General features: G+C 34.0%; 1 long non-coding RNA gene and 1 pseudogene across 2 annotated transcripts; both read right to left on the reverse strand.

Moving 5' to 3' along the window:
- Nucleotides 1–4,601: 4,601 nt before the first annotated feature.
- On the reverse strand, nucleotides 4,602–6,154 carry LOC107016683. Of its 2 annotated transcripts, none has more exons than XR_003577838.1 (3): nucleotides 5,698–6,154; nucleotides 4,774–5,267; nucleotides 4,602–4,697 (listed from the first exon to the last, which is right to left on the reverse strand). It is a non-coding gene; the product is annotated as an uncharacterized LOC107016683 (long non-coding RNA). The 2 variants fall into 2 exon arrangements; XR_003577837.1 differs by having other exon boundaries at nucleotides 5,580–6,154.
- Nucleotides 6,155–7,523: 1,369 nt separating this feature from the next.
- Nucleotides 7,524–11,495, reverse strand: LOC107015972 (annotated as a pseudogene).
- Between the last annotated feature and the right edge of the window lie 3,401 nt (nucleotides 11,496–14,896).

Genomic DNA, 14,896 nt, shown 5'->3' on the forward strand with positions numbered 1-14,896 from the left:
TATATATATATATATATAGACAGATAGTTCTACTTCTTTAATTTTTTTCCTTTTCAGTTATACACTTTTAAGACTTGAGTTGTCATTTTGGCTATGTTATTTCATGAGTTATATCTCTTGTGTTAAAGTCTTCCGTTGAGTAAGTACGCCATGCCTAGGGTATGCTTGGGGCCAGCAATTGTTCTCGAGCGCCGGCCACGTCCAGAGTGTAGGCTTGGAGCGTGACATATAGGTCTTGAAAGAATGAATAGATTGGCGAAATAAGGGTTGTTGGGGTCCTTAACTAAAATTGAAAGTCAATATGTGAACATTGTCTAGCAGGAAAAACAACTAGAAAACCATTAGGAAAGGGAACTAGAACTGAATTTCCATTGCAACTCATCTATTAAGATATATGTGGTCCTATGAGTGTGAGGGAGAGGCATGAAGCCTCATATTTCTTCACATTTATATATGATTATAATCGTCACAGTCATGTTTATTTGATCTCCCATAAGACAAAAGCATTTGAATGCTTTAGACAATTTATGAATTTGGTGGAGAATCAATTAAACTTAAGAATAAAAGTTTTTAAGAACATTGTGGGCGTTAGTATCTTTCAGATCAATTTAAGGATTTATGCAATGAACAAGGAATATTAAGACAACTAACAATTTCATACTCTCCTCAACAAAATGGAGTAGTTGTTCAAAGAAACAAAACTTTGCTTGAAATGGTTAGGTCAATGATGGTGCATGCTAACTTGTCAATTTCCTTTTGGGGAGACACCTTGATGTGTGTGGCTTTAGTGCTTAATCGTGTGTCCTCTAAGTCTGTTATTTCCTGACTTGAATATATTGTGACCCTGGGTCTGCCGCATTCTTGCTTGATTCTTCTCATAAATATGGGAAGTTAGGTCCAAAGGGTAAAAACTACATCTTCCTTAGATATTCAAAGCAATCAAAGGGTTATATCTTCATAGGTGAAAATAAATATGGAAGTATAAAAGAGCTGGAGTCACGGGATGCCACATTTTTAGAGACTGAACTTCCTAGTAATGGTGATATGATTAAATTGTGTCATTTTATGAAGTTGTGGATCATAAAGAAAATCTTCAAGATCAAAGAAGTGAGGAACAAGAAGTTATACCTTTTCTTGCTGATCCAAGTGGGAGAATTACTCATTTAGAGAATATTCCACAAGAGAACATGTGCGAAAGAGTACACAAGGAACTATTCCCCGACGTTGATTTCATATCGAAGGGGAAACATTAATAGTTACTCCGCAAGATGATGAAGAGACTAATTCAGTTCAAAGGCCGCTTTTTCAGGCCTTACTAAGGATAAGTGGATTGAAACAATGAAAGAGGAAATGGAGTCCATGAGGACAAATCATGTTTGGGATTTTGTTGATCTTCCGCGAAGGTGAAAGACAATTAGGAATAAATGGGTTTGAAAATTCAAAAAAGGTGGATGGTATAATTAAACGCTACAAAGCTTGTTTAGTGGATAAGGGGTACACACAACAAGAGGGCATTGATTATGAAAATACTTTCTCTCCAGTTGTGAGATTTAGATATATTAGACTGATTCTAGATATAGTTGCAAGTATGAACTGGAGTTACATCAAATGGATGTAAAGACTGCATTTCTCAATGGGGAATAAGATGAAGACAATTATATGGAACAACCATTAGGTTTTATCCAAAATGGTAAGTAGCGCAAGTTTGCAAGCTCAAAGAGTCTATTTATGGACTTAATAATCATCTAGGCAATGGTACTTAAGATTTCAACGCGCTATTACATCTTACAAATTTAATATGATCGATGAATACCATTGTGTGTATATGAAGCGGTCTGAAACTGATTTTGTGATATTGTACATTTACGTGGATGATATACTATTAGCAAGAAATAGTTTTGCTTTTGTAAAAGCTATAATGAGTTGGTTGTCTTTGAAATGACGGACATGGGAGAATAAAAATTCATTCTTGGAGTTAAAATTCGTAGAGATTGCTCTAAGAATTTAATAGTTTTATCACAAAAATCATACATTGAAAGAATTCTTGAACGACCAAGGATGAAAAAATTGTAAATCAATAGATACCTTGTAGCTAAAGGTGAAAATTTGAGCCTTGAAACATGTACCAAAACTCAGAGTGAAAAAGACGCCATGAAGAGGGTCCCATATTCAAGTGCAATTGCGAGTTTAATACATGTAATGTTGTGTACATGTTATTTATTATGCAGTGGGTCTTGTTAGTCTCTATTAATCCAATCCAGGACAAATACATTGCAAAGATGTTAAGAGAATCTTGAGTTACTTAAGAGGAACTGTTGATTACAAATTATGTTATCAAGGAAGTGACTTATGGTTGGTGGGCAACTCTGATGCTGACTAGGGTGGAGACTTGGATGAAAGAAAGTCCATCTAGTTATGTTTTTTCTCTTGACAATGGTACCATTAAATGGAGTAGTAAGAAAAACATGTATAGATTTATCAACTATGGAAGCAGAGTTCATTGCATACTCTACAACAGTACAAAAAGTTGTATGCCTAAAAAGGTTCATGGAACACTTAGGGATCCATTGGAATGCAATTTTTTTGTGATAGTCAAGCAACAATGGCATATACTAAGGACAATAAGTATCATAGTAAGACTAAGCACATTGAAACAAAGCATATACTAACGATCATACGTATCATAGTAAGACTAACCACGTTGAAACAAAGAATAATTTTATTAGAGATACCATAGCACGTAAGGAAATCGCTTTACATTACATTTCTACGTACAAGATGGTAGCAGATTCCTTGACAAAGCCAATACCTAAAGATGTCTTTGTTAAACATGTGAAATATCTAGGATTGCATGGATGTAAAATGATATATTTCCTTATTTGATCATCTTGATCATTATATATGGATATCTTTTGATGTTTTTATGATTATTTCATGCATTATTATTGATTAGCACATTCACAATATTAGAGTATGTCGTACAAGTTGATAAGGTTGGCTTTCTCACATGAGCAACCGCTTATGGAAAGCGAGCCAATATGAGACATCTGTGTTTCTTAATGCTAAAAAGGATAACTATTATATGTGGAACCTTCGATTAAGAACATATTATTTAAAGTCTCCCTAGTAAAAGGATAGGATGAGATCCAAGAGAAATGTCAAAAAAAGGATCGAGATTATGGATCCACTACCCATAATACTTGTAGCTAGATGTGAGATATCCTCTAAAAGTACAATAGAGTGGTAGAATTTAGGTCAAGTAAATGATTTACTTGTACCAATATTTGCACGATGTAAAGAAATAAAAATTGGCATACTGCATTACATACTGCATATGCTTCACTGCCGCAAATTGAAAGGTAAGTGAATACACCCTACTTCACTTTTATGTGAGACCTTGGATTTTTTCCCCTAGTGCCCTTCTGACTTTTAGAATATCATGAGGTAATGGGTTAGTGTATGCTACTTTAGGGTGAATCTAAATGTTAGGAAAATACGACCTGAAGGAGTAATGCTAGGAAAACAATTAATCATGATCTTAGTGATATATGGGCAAAAGGAAGATCATGTCAAATATGTACACATTATGCTTGTGTCTGACATCGGTCCATTATGAAACCTATTTTAGTTAGCACATAAGCATGGACACGAGGCATATGAAAATTGAAAATGGAAAGAAGGTTAAAAGAAGTCATATCATGTGTATATAGACATGTTTGGGCATCTAAGGCACTTTATATGACATGATAATATATCATAAATGATCATAAAAGGGTGGTAGTCTCTTATGCTGATCTACAAAAAAAGATTTCTAGTTTAAGAACTTCCAAATTAGTGTTGAGCGGTCAAGACAATGCAATTGATATGAATGTCTAAAGGAATTTACTTTTTAAATTAAAGCCCGATGTGTTTCATCCCAACATGTGTGAGTGGGAGATGTTGTAAATAGATACACCCGTTGATGGGTTTACTAGTAACTTGTTTCATTCATGAAGTAAGTCACAATTCCACTAAGTAACTCGTCACTCCCTATAGTAAAAGAACGAGTTATGTATTTTTGAATGGTGTGGGAGTTATAGAATATGTGGTGATGTAAATCTTGATGAATAAGAGTTACAAGTCTTAACCTTGTCCTATAAAAGAGAGGACTTGGGGTGATCCAAGAACAACACAAACAACACGAGAAGAGTTCCTTTGATAAAGAGTGTAGTTGTTGTGAAAAGCAATACAAGACTCCATAGTGATCTTGTAAGAAACCGCTTAAGCAATTGATGGTGATAACACTTGATCCTATAACAACAAGGTATGTATAATTCCGCATAAATCTCCAAGTTCAAATCCTTCGAATTGACTGCAGGGTCGCAAGATATCTTGTAGAGTAGTACATTTTAGGTTAACAATTACAAATCAAGAGCACATGAATGACAGCACATAAGAAGCTCTTCTACTGCCTGGAAAGTACTTTACAAAAGGAAAAATGTGTCATTTGGTTTAGCAGTTGAACCTTTATATCTTCACAAGTTTATGGATGAGAATGTTCATTACTGGCGAACATCAATACGCATTTTATAATGCTTTGCCAATCGCGTTGCGGTTCCATTGTTAAACACATGTTGTACGAGTTCATACTTATTGTAGATTGCGTTCAAGGACTCTGACTGCTCTTCGGCTAGTTGTTCTTCCTCCTCCAATTGAGGCTACATGAAGAGAAGGAACCATTTAGGACAGCAATGTATAATAACCATGAAATTAATATTATGAGCAAATATTCACTTTGAGCGAAAAATTGGCTTCTTTTGCATGGTTCCTAACTGTACGTTTCATCTTCGTGGCCACTTCAAAATCAGGATCATTGGATTTCACCAGTAGCACATTATCGTCCTATCATGTTTCTTTGGGTGATTATCAAACATCTCAATTACAGCAGGATGAACGCTAACAGGTCTTGGCATGCCCGAGATCATGAAAGGAGAATTTCATATCTCATATATGATTGTTCTTGCCTCATCTACATTCTGCATTACAGCTAAAGCAGCTCGTCCCATCCCTTTCAGTCCAAGGTAGGTTCGGATTAACGTGACCTGAATCACATTTCCAAAGTGATCAAGTGCAACTTTGATAACAGATTCCATAACAAAAGGTGAAAGATCGCCAATATAGACGCTTCATTTCACTTTATTCTCAAAGGCAGCATACTCCTCTTCAAATACAGCTTCCATGAGATGTAGAAAGTAAATTTTCCCAAAATGCAAGCAATTCACCAACACCTTCAGAAAAAAACAATTATCAGGGTTCCCTGATGCCACAGAAAATCATCCAAATGCAAGTGAAGCAAATTATCCAGCTCAAAACTTAATTAGATTATCATCTCTCAGACTAACACATCAGTCGAACAACGACATTACTAAAGAAAATATCACCTTGACAAACAATTTGCCAACTCGCGGGAGAATTATACCATAATGAACAAAATAATGTCAACACTTATTCATTAAATGAAAGGCAAAAAACAGTTCCAACATAGAAGCTTGACTATCAAAACACACATTTCCACAAATTTCGATAGTACAACAACATACCCAGTGTAATCCCACAAGTGAGGTCTAGATTGGCTAGAGTGTACATAGACCTTACCCCTACTACATCACAAAGAAATAGAGATGATTTTCGAGGATTTATAATATATAGTAATCTTACTAATACTCTGTATCCCCAATTAACTACTAGCCGCAATGAATCTTCAATCAGCAAAAGAATGTGATTTTTCCAATCAAACCAAATATTCTTAAGCCAACTATTTTCATGTTTCCTTTAGCTAATGCCATTACAACCTCAAGAAGCATACTGCTCCAATGTAGAAGAGTAGTAAAATTCGGGGAACAAAAATCACAGTAGGAGTCTCATCAATTTATGTGGATCAATCAAAATGGTAATACAAACATTTTGGTCTTTCTTCTGTCCCAGTCGATGATCCAACCTTAACCTAGTTTACAAATATAACGAAATCTCAATATCAGCCATTATTGTATTCACATTGAGAGAAAATCCCCAAATATTTCAGATTATTATGGTGATGGTGAAATGTCTATCCGATCCAGACAAGAAAACCCACCACAAAAGTAAAATCAATCGAATTGTAATCACATGTCAATCAATAAAGGGAAAAGGGTCTGATATACCCCAACTTTGTCATTTGGAGCTGATGTATCCCTCGTTATAAAAGTGGCACATATATGCCCTTACCGTTATACAAACGGCTCACATATACCCCTGCCATTACAAAATGGCTCATATATATCCTTCATTTAACGGAAGTAAAAACATTAGTTTTAAATTTATATTTATTACTTGTAATTTTTTCAAAAAAATTATTTAGGGGTATATATGATTCTTCTATCAAAGTTCAAGGTATATTTTAATTTTTTTCATATATAAATTATTTTTTGACTTTTTTAATTATAATTATTTGAGTTTCTTATTATTATTTTATTTTTTCCTTTTATTCCTTAGTTTAAAGAAAAAAAATTAAACTATTTTTTTGTGTGTATTTTAATTTAATTTCGTATTCGGAGAAAAAATTTGGCCATCTACAATAAGTTTTACAAGAATATTAGTGAAACATAAATAAATTTGATTATCAAAATAATAATTATAAATTAGTCATTGAAACAAAAAAGGTCAAAAAAATATGTTTGACGAGAATTAAATTTACTCATATGGGATTATATTTTTTAGAAAAAAAAAAATTTAGATTAAAATTATTTTTTTTCATTTCCGTTAGAGGAAAAGGGTATATATGAGTCATTTGTTTACAAGTAGGGGTATATATGAACCACTTTCATAACAAGGGGTATATCAGCTCTAAATGACAAAGTTGAGGGATATATCAGACCCTTTTCCCATAAAGAAATATGTATGAGTAGTAAATTGAATGGAAAAGGGCTTTGGGTTTCGCCAATTTACTTTTGGATACAAGAAAATTGCTTCTTCTTAACTGCTACCGTCTATTTGAGTTTCCATTTGAAATTCACATTGCGCGCCTATCCTCCTCGTGTTAATTGGAGAATGTAGTGTAATTACACTAAATCCAATTACCAGTATGGCTTTCCAAACAGGCTCTTGCTATTCTTATACACCCGACCAAACAACCCCTAAGTAGGAATGTAAGCTCACCTTCTATAATTCTTACCAAGTAGTGAAAAGAATTTGCCACCGGTCTAACTTGGTTAAGTTCATTCTTCCACAAAGACCTTATATTTCTTGGAACAGATGAAGTATATGTTTCAGACTAGATAACAAATACAACCATCAAAAACTTATTCATGGTACTCTACTTGTATGTTGTTCAGACTCTCCAAAGCATCTGTGAAGGATCTCAAGAAAAGAATTAATTCTGGAGGATCCAACTTTAGTGGCAAGTCCAGACAACATATCTTTACTCTTGTAATAACATAAAAAAGAGACTGCCAATACAAGGAATTCAAATACTATTTTTCTTGAGCTTCAACCAAAATAATAGGATGTATAATAATAAAATATCACAATTCTTTTTTTGAAATATGAAGGATATCATTAGCAAAAACCATCCAGAAGATGCAAGCTTTACAAAGAGATTATCAGCTCCCTGGAAGGCAAAAAATCTATCACAACTATCAACATACATCAGTCTATGGAGCTAATAAATTCTAGGAAAGATTCAACAGTAATTATGTAGCCTTCTTTGACTGAATAGGATCCATCCTTGTTACTTCCCTAAGTGAGTCTATCACTCTATCCCTGCTTTGGCTGTGGAATGAGCCGGTCTGGATGGAGGCCATGAGGGCTATAAAACATCACAATTATATCGTCTTAAATTTAAACCAACAATCTTCCACAAATTATAATAGTTGTTTTTCCTCCCTTTTACATATACTGTAGACTTAGATAATCCACTTTCAATTACTAACAACATTGACCACATCCAAGATAAAGCTTGACCCCAGCGAAAAGGATGCACACACCTCACATATTACTCTATGTCTCGACTTTCCTTCACCTACATTAGAGCACAAGAGAGTTAATAATTTGCAAATGCTGAAAATTAGTCATTAATTCTTTTAAGTTATGAAACTTGAAGAAAAGTAAAAAAGAAATTCTCATTACCCTTGGCCTAATGATCAGGAAATCCAAAGATTGATCTAGATGACGCACCACCTTAGCTTGAAAATATTCCTTCTCGCCATTCGTAACTATAATGGTACTAAAGAAATTGATGTCTTTACAGCCAGATCGATTAACCTTGAGAATATCCTTGAACTCATATTTAGTTTCGTAAAATGAATCCAACATAAACTTTCTCAAATTTCAAGAGAAACAAGGAAAAAGAACAACTAGAAAGACAATGGGAAGTGTGACTAGAACATACATTCTTCTGATTGTACTGCCCAAGTGCCTCTCTAGCATAACCCTTCAACATTTCAAAATTAGTTGAACCTTTTAAAATGTTGGGGTGTACAGTAGCCAATCTACAAAAACCAGGATAATATCTAATGTCAAATCCCTATTAAACTACAAGTCAAACCAATTAGATACAAACAACACCTATTTCAACCAATATGTTCTTGTGAGAAGTAAGCTCTTAAAGACTGCAGAAGTTACATATATATATATATACATGTGGAAGAACAATCAGATATGTGGAACGCTCCAATTTTTTCTCAAACTTTTGGACAACTCCCCTTTTTCTTTTATTGAAAGCCGAAAACAATTGAAGCAGAAAAATTGAGCATTTAAACCTCACGCTGGGCATACATAGTTATGCTAGAAAACATGAGCAAGCATATTATAAACTCTTCTCTTGAAGTCCTTTAATTTCTTCCTTTGTATAAAGTTAGGGTATCAATTAATGTTTTTTGAGAAGTATATATCCATCAATGTATCCTTTAACTATCATAGTCTTAAGTTTCATTGAAAATCTATCTAAGACATAACAAATTATAGTCAGCCAGTCGAATAAGATACTACTTTACCTGATGGAAAGGTGAGACCGGATATTGAAACATGAAATTTCATGTGCAGGAGGTAATTTGGAGAAAGACGAGACCATAAAACTTAACGTGTGATGAATGTAATAGTCCAATATTTGCATACATTATATTTGTACATAACTGTGAATTGGGAATCTAGAGTAATGGAGGGTTGAAGATAAAGAGGAACGTGAACAATCAGTGAAAAACAGAACAGAAGCCAACAACAACAAGAGTGAAAACCAGGGAATAAAAACAAACAGAATGAGCGCAAAACAGGGAATATCAACAAATAGAGAGAAAAGATGATACCTCACTCTAACGGACCTGATGGAAGTATCTCTTCCAAAACTCTCTGTCCTTTTTTTCTGACAAGGAAGGATAGGGGTATACAATTCTTCAATTAATTCTTCTATACTCGGGTTGTCATAGTTGTCATCCGATCGAGGAGATAGCGGCTCAGAGTCATTATCTTTCTCATCCACCCATTCTTCCTCATATTCTTCTACATCTTCCTCATATACTTCTACATCTGAATCCGATTCATCCATATTTTTAGAATCCGATTTGTTTCTGCTCTCATCTTCTGATGTTACCAACGGTTGTGGTTGTGGCGGCTGCGGTGGAGGTGGAGACATGACCACGAATTTACAGAACCCCAAAACTAATTACCCTATAAATAAAGTTTTTGCCAATCCTTTTCACAATCCTACTTTACTTTAAAAACTACTCCCTCCGTTACAAAAAGAATATCCTTGTTTTCTTTTAAGTTTGTTTCAAAAACAATAAATTCTAGGAACTCCAACACACAAAAGCCTCTCTCAAAGTGTCTGGCATGGCTCAGGTCATACCAAAGAGAAAAGAACATGTTCCAAAGATCTGTCGCAACGGTGCAATGAAGAAACGGGTGATTTATAGATTCTGCTTGCATGAGCATATGTAGCAACTGTTGGCTAAACAAAACTTCCTCCCTATAAGATTATTATGTGTCAAGCAATAACCATTAAGACTAAACCATCTGAAACATATGACTTTTAGAGTCATCTTAGTTCTCCAAATAAGTTTCCAGATCAATAAGTGTCTTCCTTGAACTTAGATGTAAGTAGACTTCTTTGACCGAGTAGGAGCTATCCTTGTTACTTCCCTAAGTGAGTCTATCCCTGCTTTGGCTGTGGACTGAGCTGGTCTGGATGGAGGCCATGAGGGCCATAAAACATCACAATTATATCGTCTTAAACTTGACCAACAATCTTCCATAAATTATAATAGTTGTTTTTCCTCCCTTTTACATACACTGTAGACTTGGATAATCCGCTTTCAATTACTAACAACATTGACAACAGCAAAGCTAAAGCTTGACCACACCCAAAATAATGCACACACCTCACATATTACTCCATGTCACGACCTTCCTTCACCTACATAAAAGCACAAGAGACTTAATAACTTGCACATGCTGAAACTTAATCATTTATTCTTTTAAGTTATGAAGCTTGGAAGAAACAGTAAAAAGGAATGCTCATTACCCTCGGCCTAACGATCGGGAAATCCAAAGATTGATCTATATGCCGCACCACCTTATCTTGAAAATATTCCTTCTCGCCATTCGTAACTGTAAAGGTAATAAAGAAATTGATGTCTTTACAGCCAGATCCATTAACCTTGAGAATATCCTTGACCTCATATTTAGTGTCCTAAAATGAATCCACAGAAACTTTCTTAGCTTTGTAGATAAAACAAAGAAAAAGAAAGACAATGGAAAGTGTTACTAGAGCATACATTTTTCTCATTGTACTGCCCAAGTGCCTCTCCAATATAACCCTTCAACATTTCAACTTTAGCAGGAGCTTTTAAAAAAGTTCGGCATGGGGTGTACGGTAGCCAATTGACACAAACCAGGATAATCTCTAATGTCAAATCCCTATCAAAGTACAAGTTAGAGACAAGTAAAATCTCTAGTGTAATGGAGGTTTGAATATAAAGAACAATCAGTGAAAAATAGAAGAGAAGCCAACAAAGGAGTGAAAAACAGAGCATAGAAACAAAGGGAAGGAGTGAAAAACAGAGCATATAAGAAGAGAAAAACAAAGAATAGCAACAAATAGAGAGAAAAGATGATACCTCACTCTCACGGACCTGATGGAAGTATCTCTTCCAAAAATCTCTGTCTTTTTTTTCCTGACAAGTAAGTATAGGGGTATACAATTCTTCAATTAATTCTTCTATACTCGGGTTGTCATAGATGTCATCCGATCGAGAAGATAGCGGCTCAGAGTAATTATCTTCCTCATCCACCATTCTTCCTCATATTCTTCTACATCTTCCTCATATTTTTCTACATACGAATCCGATTCATCCACATTTTTAGAATCCGATTCGTTTCTGCTCTCATCTTCTGATGTTACAAACGGTTGTGGTGGCGGTGGTGGCGGCGGCTGCGGTGGAGGTGGAGACATGACCACGAATTTACAGAACCCAAAAACTAATTACCCTATTTATAAGTTTTGCCAATCCTTTTCACAATCCTACTTTACTTTAAAAACTGCTCCCTCCGTTAGAAAAGAATATTTCTATTTTCTTTTTAGTTTGTTTCAAAAAAAAATAATCTCTTTTCTTTTTTTGAAAACATTTTGTCTTTAGCTTTTCACTTGACATGTTTAAGGCCACAAAATTAAAGGGTATTTTGATACATTTTGTATAATTTTAATTTAGAACCACGTGATTAAAAAATTCTCTTTCTTTTTTTTTAACTCCATTCCAAGTCAAATTAGATCATGCTTTTTTAAACGTAGAGAGTAACTTTTTCTTCTCTTTGTGCAGTTATAAAGAGTGAAAAATTTTGATAATTTTATTAAATACAATATTTATGCAAGAGAAAAATGTTTGATTAGTATTTAGTAGAGTTTCAATAAAATATTATTAATTTTTTTACTACTATGAACCAAAAATCTGCAATAAGAAATTCATATAAGATGCAAAATAAAGATAGGCATAATACATATATTGGATTCTAAACTTGACTTCAAATTTTAACTTTGATCTCCAACTTTTATAGTGCACAAATAGGCAATTTAAATATCTACCTTTTAATAAATAAACACGCGAGTCCTACCTGACAAAACGCATGAAATGCATGTATTCTGCGCAATTGAGAAGTAATTTTCGAAGCCCACAATAGTAAAAAATATTGAAATGACAACTATATCCTTAATGAATTCCTTTTATATACATTTTTATATTTCCAAATCGAAATCTCATTTCTCTTTCCTCCTCATTCAAACCAAGATTCTATCCTCTCTTTAAAACGATTTGTGCTCGTATTTAGTGAAAATGACTTCTAATTTTTTTTTGTCATTGTGGAAAAAAAGCTACAATGAAGATTTCTTTGTCTGCAAACAATCCATGTTGTTGGTTTCTTGGATGTTAAGATGGTCGAGTATGATTTTTTGTTTAAATTTTAGTTCTCAAGATTCAATTTTGATAGTGAATTTGTTCTTCTTAAATTAGTTGGATGCATGTTTTTTAGGGAGTATGAACTTGTTTATTCTGAAGACGCTTGAATTTCTATTTCAGGATTAAAAAAGAGGATAAAAAACATGATGAAGGAAAAGAAAAGATTAGGAGGAAATATCGAGTTTTGCTGTTCATTGTGACACTATCTTAGATTTATAGAGTTCTTTATGTAGTAAATGTTACGTAGATTGGTTGAAAAATTCATGTCAAAATCGTTTTGTTCGTAATGTAGCTTTCTTTATGGGATAGTCGCTGCCAATATCTATTGCAAGCAACCAAAGTAATGGATTGAAATGCATTATTTTAGAGTTGACAACAATTTGTCTCTCAACATTGGCTTCAATATTCATCACAAATACAATTTACAAGGACATTACTTCAATCGACTAGCATGATTCACACACTTTCATAAATAGTAAACATCTAACATCAAGGCAGCCTAACATCAATCATAACAAACACCAAAAGACTTCACAAAACATAACTTAACATCCATGAAATTAGGACATCTAAATAACCTCCAAAGATTTGTATATGCCAACATACATCAAAATAACCCAAAATACATAAAAAATGATCAGTAATTGGAGTATGCCTCTAAAAACAATTATCAAAATAAACAAAAAAAAAACCTCCTAGATCAACATTTATACACATCACTAACACTTTGAACTCTTATGGAACCCAAATTTCTTTGACTATTGTTAAAGTTGATTTCTAGTCATTGTATCTTTTCCTTTTCATTTCAAACTAGGTGGCTTGAATCCAAGATCAACATTTGTTTGTGATGCATCTTTAAATGCTACCCTTTTTTCAATTGAGATAACCCTTTCACTTGATCTTTCTAGATGCATAATCCATTGGGAATTATTTAGTATACCTAAATAAAGATGTAAGAAAATCAATTAAAGAAGGAAATATACATATGTTAATCACTTGTGTTCCAGTTTGTATATTTGTGTAAACACTGAATCTCACATCTCTTGTTCTTTTTCTTTCAACTGAAGGAGCTGGTGACATTCCAACTGAAGAAGATGGTGGCCTTCCAACTAAAGAAGGTGGTGGCATTCCAATAAAAGAAGATGATGTTCATGCAGTTGAAGAAGATGTTGCCCTTGCAGTTGGTTGTTTCTTTTTCCTTCCTTTAACCTTTGAAGTATATGCACATAAAGAAGAGCATTATTAGTGCTAGGTTGCCTCACTGGTGGTTGTGAAGGCTGCCTCACTGGTGGTTGTTGAAAGGGCCTTGCAGGCTGTTGTGTCGACATTTGTAAGAGTTGTAAAGACACAAAATTAGAAGTATAAAACTGATTAAAACTTAAAAGAAAGACAAAAATGTTTACCACTGATTTACTAGTTCTTTTGTTATGCCCAACTTGATGGCATTTGGAACATGACATCTTCACTCCATTCTTTGATATTTTCCCCTATTTCTTTTTTCTTGGTTCATCTTTATCTCTTCTTCTACATCTACCTAATCTTTCAGCCTCCACACATTGGCTTCACTTCAGGAGGCTAAACTGGTGGGTTATTGCTCAGGCCACATTACCATATTAGAGATGGGTTATAAAAATACTTATAAGCACTTAGGAATGTATTTTACCAATGATCCACATAATCTTATGATACTTGCCCATTGTGATATAAGGTACAAACTACGTGTTGGCAAGGTATGCCCCTCAACTGCCACAACCTATAGCCACATCTCTTTCTAGTCATGTCAATTATGTGTTTATACTCTCCTTCGTGGATTTCAAATCCAATGTCATGATTCTAATTCACCCTAAGTTTCCTGTCAATCTCTTTGTTTTCTTCTAAATTAAGTCTTGTCATAGATGAAATATCACTCATCCAAGTATCTGCAAACTTAATCATATCTCTATGCATTTCCATCATTTTATGCCTAATATCTTCAAGCATACAAATCACATATTTATGTCTAACCAATCCATCAATTAAATGTGTCACACATATTATTTTCACCACATCACACTTTGATCTTTCGCTAAACAAAGCTCTCCACCAATATTCTTTGTTATATCCAAGCAATGCCTCACATATTTTGTGACTCAATTTTCCTAAATATTCAAATTCATCTCTAAATTTAACCTCAAAACTAGCTTTGAAACACCTCTAAAATGTTTTTCTTCTTTACTCACCTTTCAATCTTTTTTACCACTGCCCAAATATGTCTTGCACACATTCTTCTTTCAGCATTAGGAAGTAAAACTTCCACTGCTACCTCAAGATCCTAAGAAATATTAAATCAATATTTTTAAGGCATGTTTTACTTATTAAACACACTAAAAACATCCACAGGCAATTGACAATAACTAAGAGAAATAAACAAAAACAATAACTAACTTCTCTTACTTCAC

The sequence above is a fragment of the Solanum pennellii genome, chromosome 4 (assembly GCF_001406875.1).
Source record: "Solanum pennellii chromosome 4, SPENNV200".
NCBI classification, from domain to species: Eukaryota; Viridiplantae; Streptophyta; class Magnoliopsida; order Solanales; family Solanaceae; genus Solanum; species Solanum pennellii.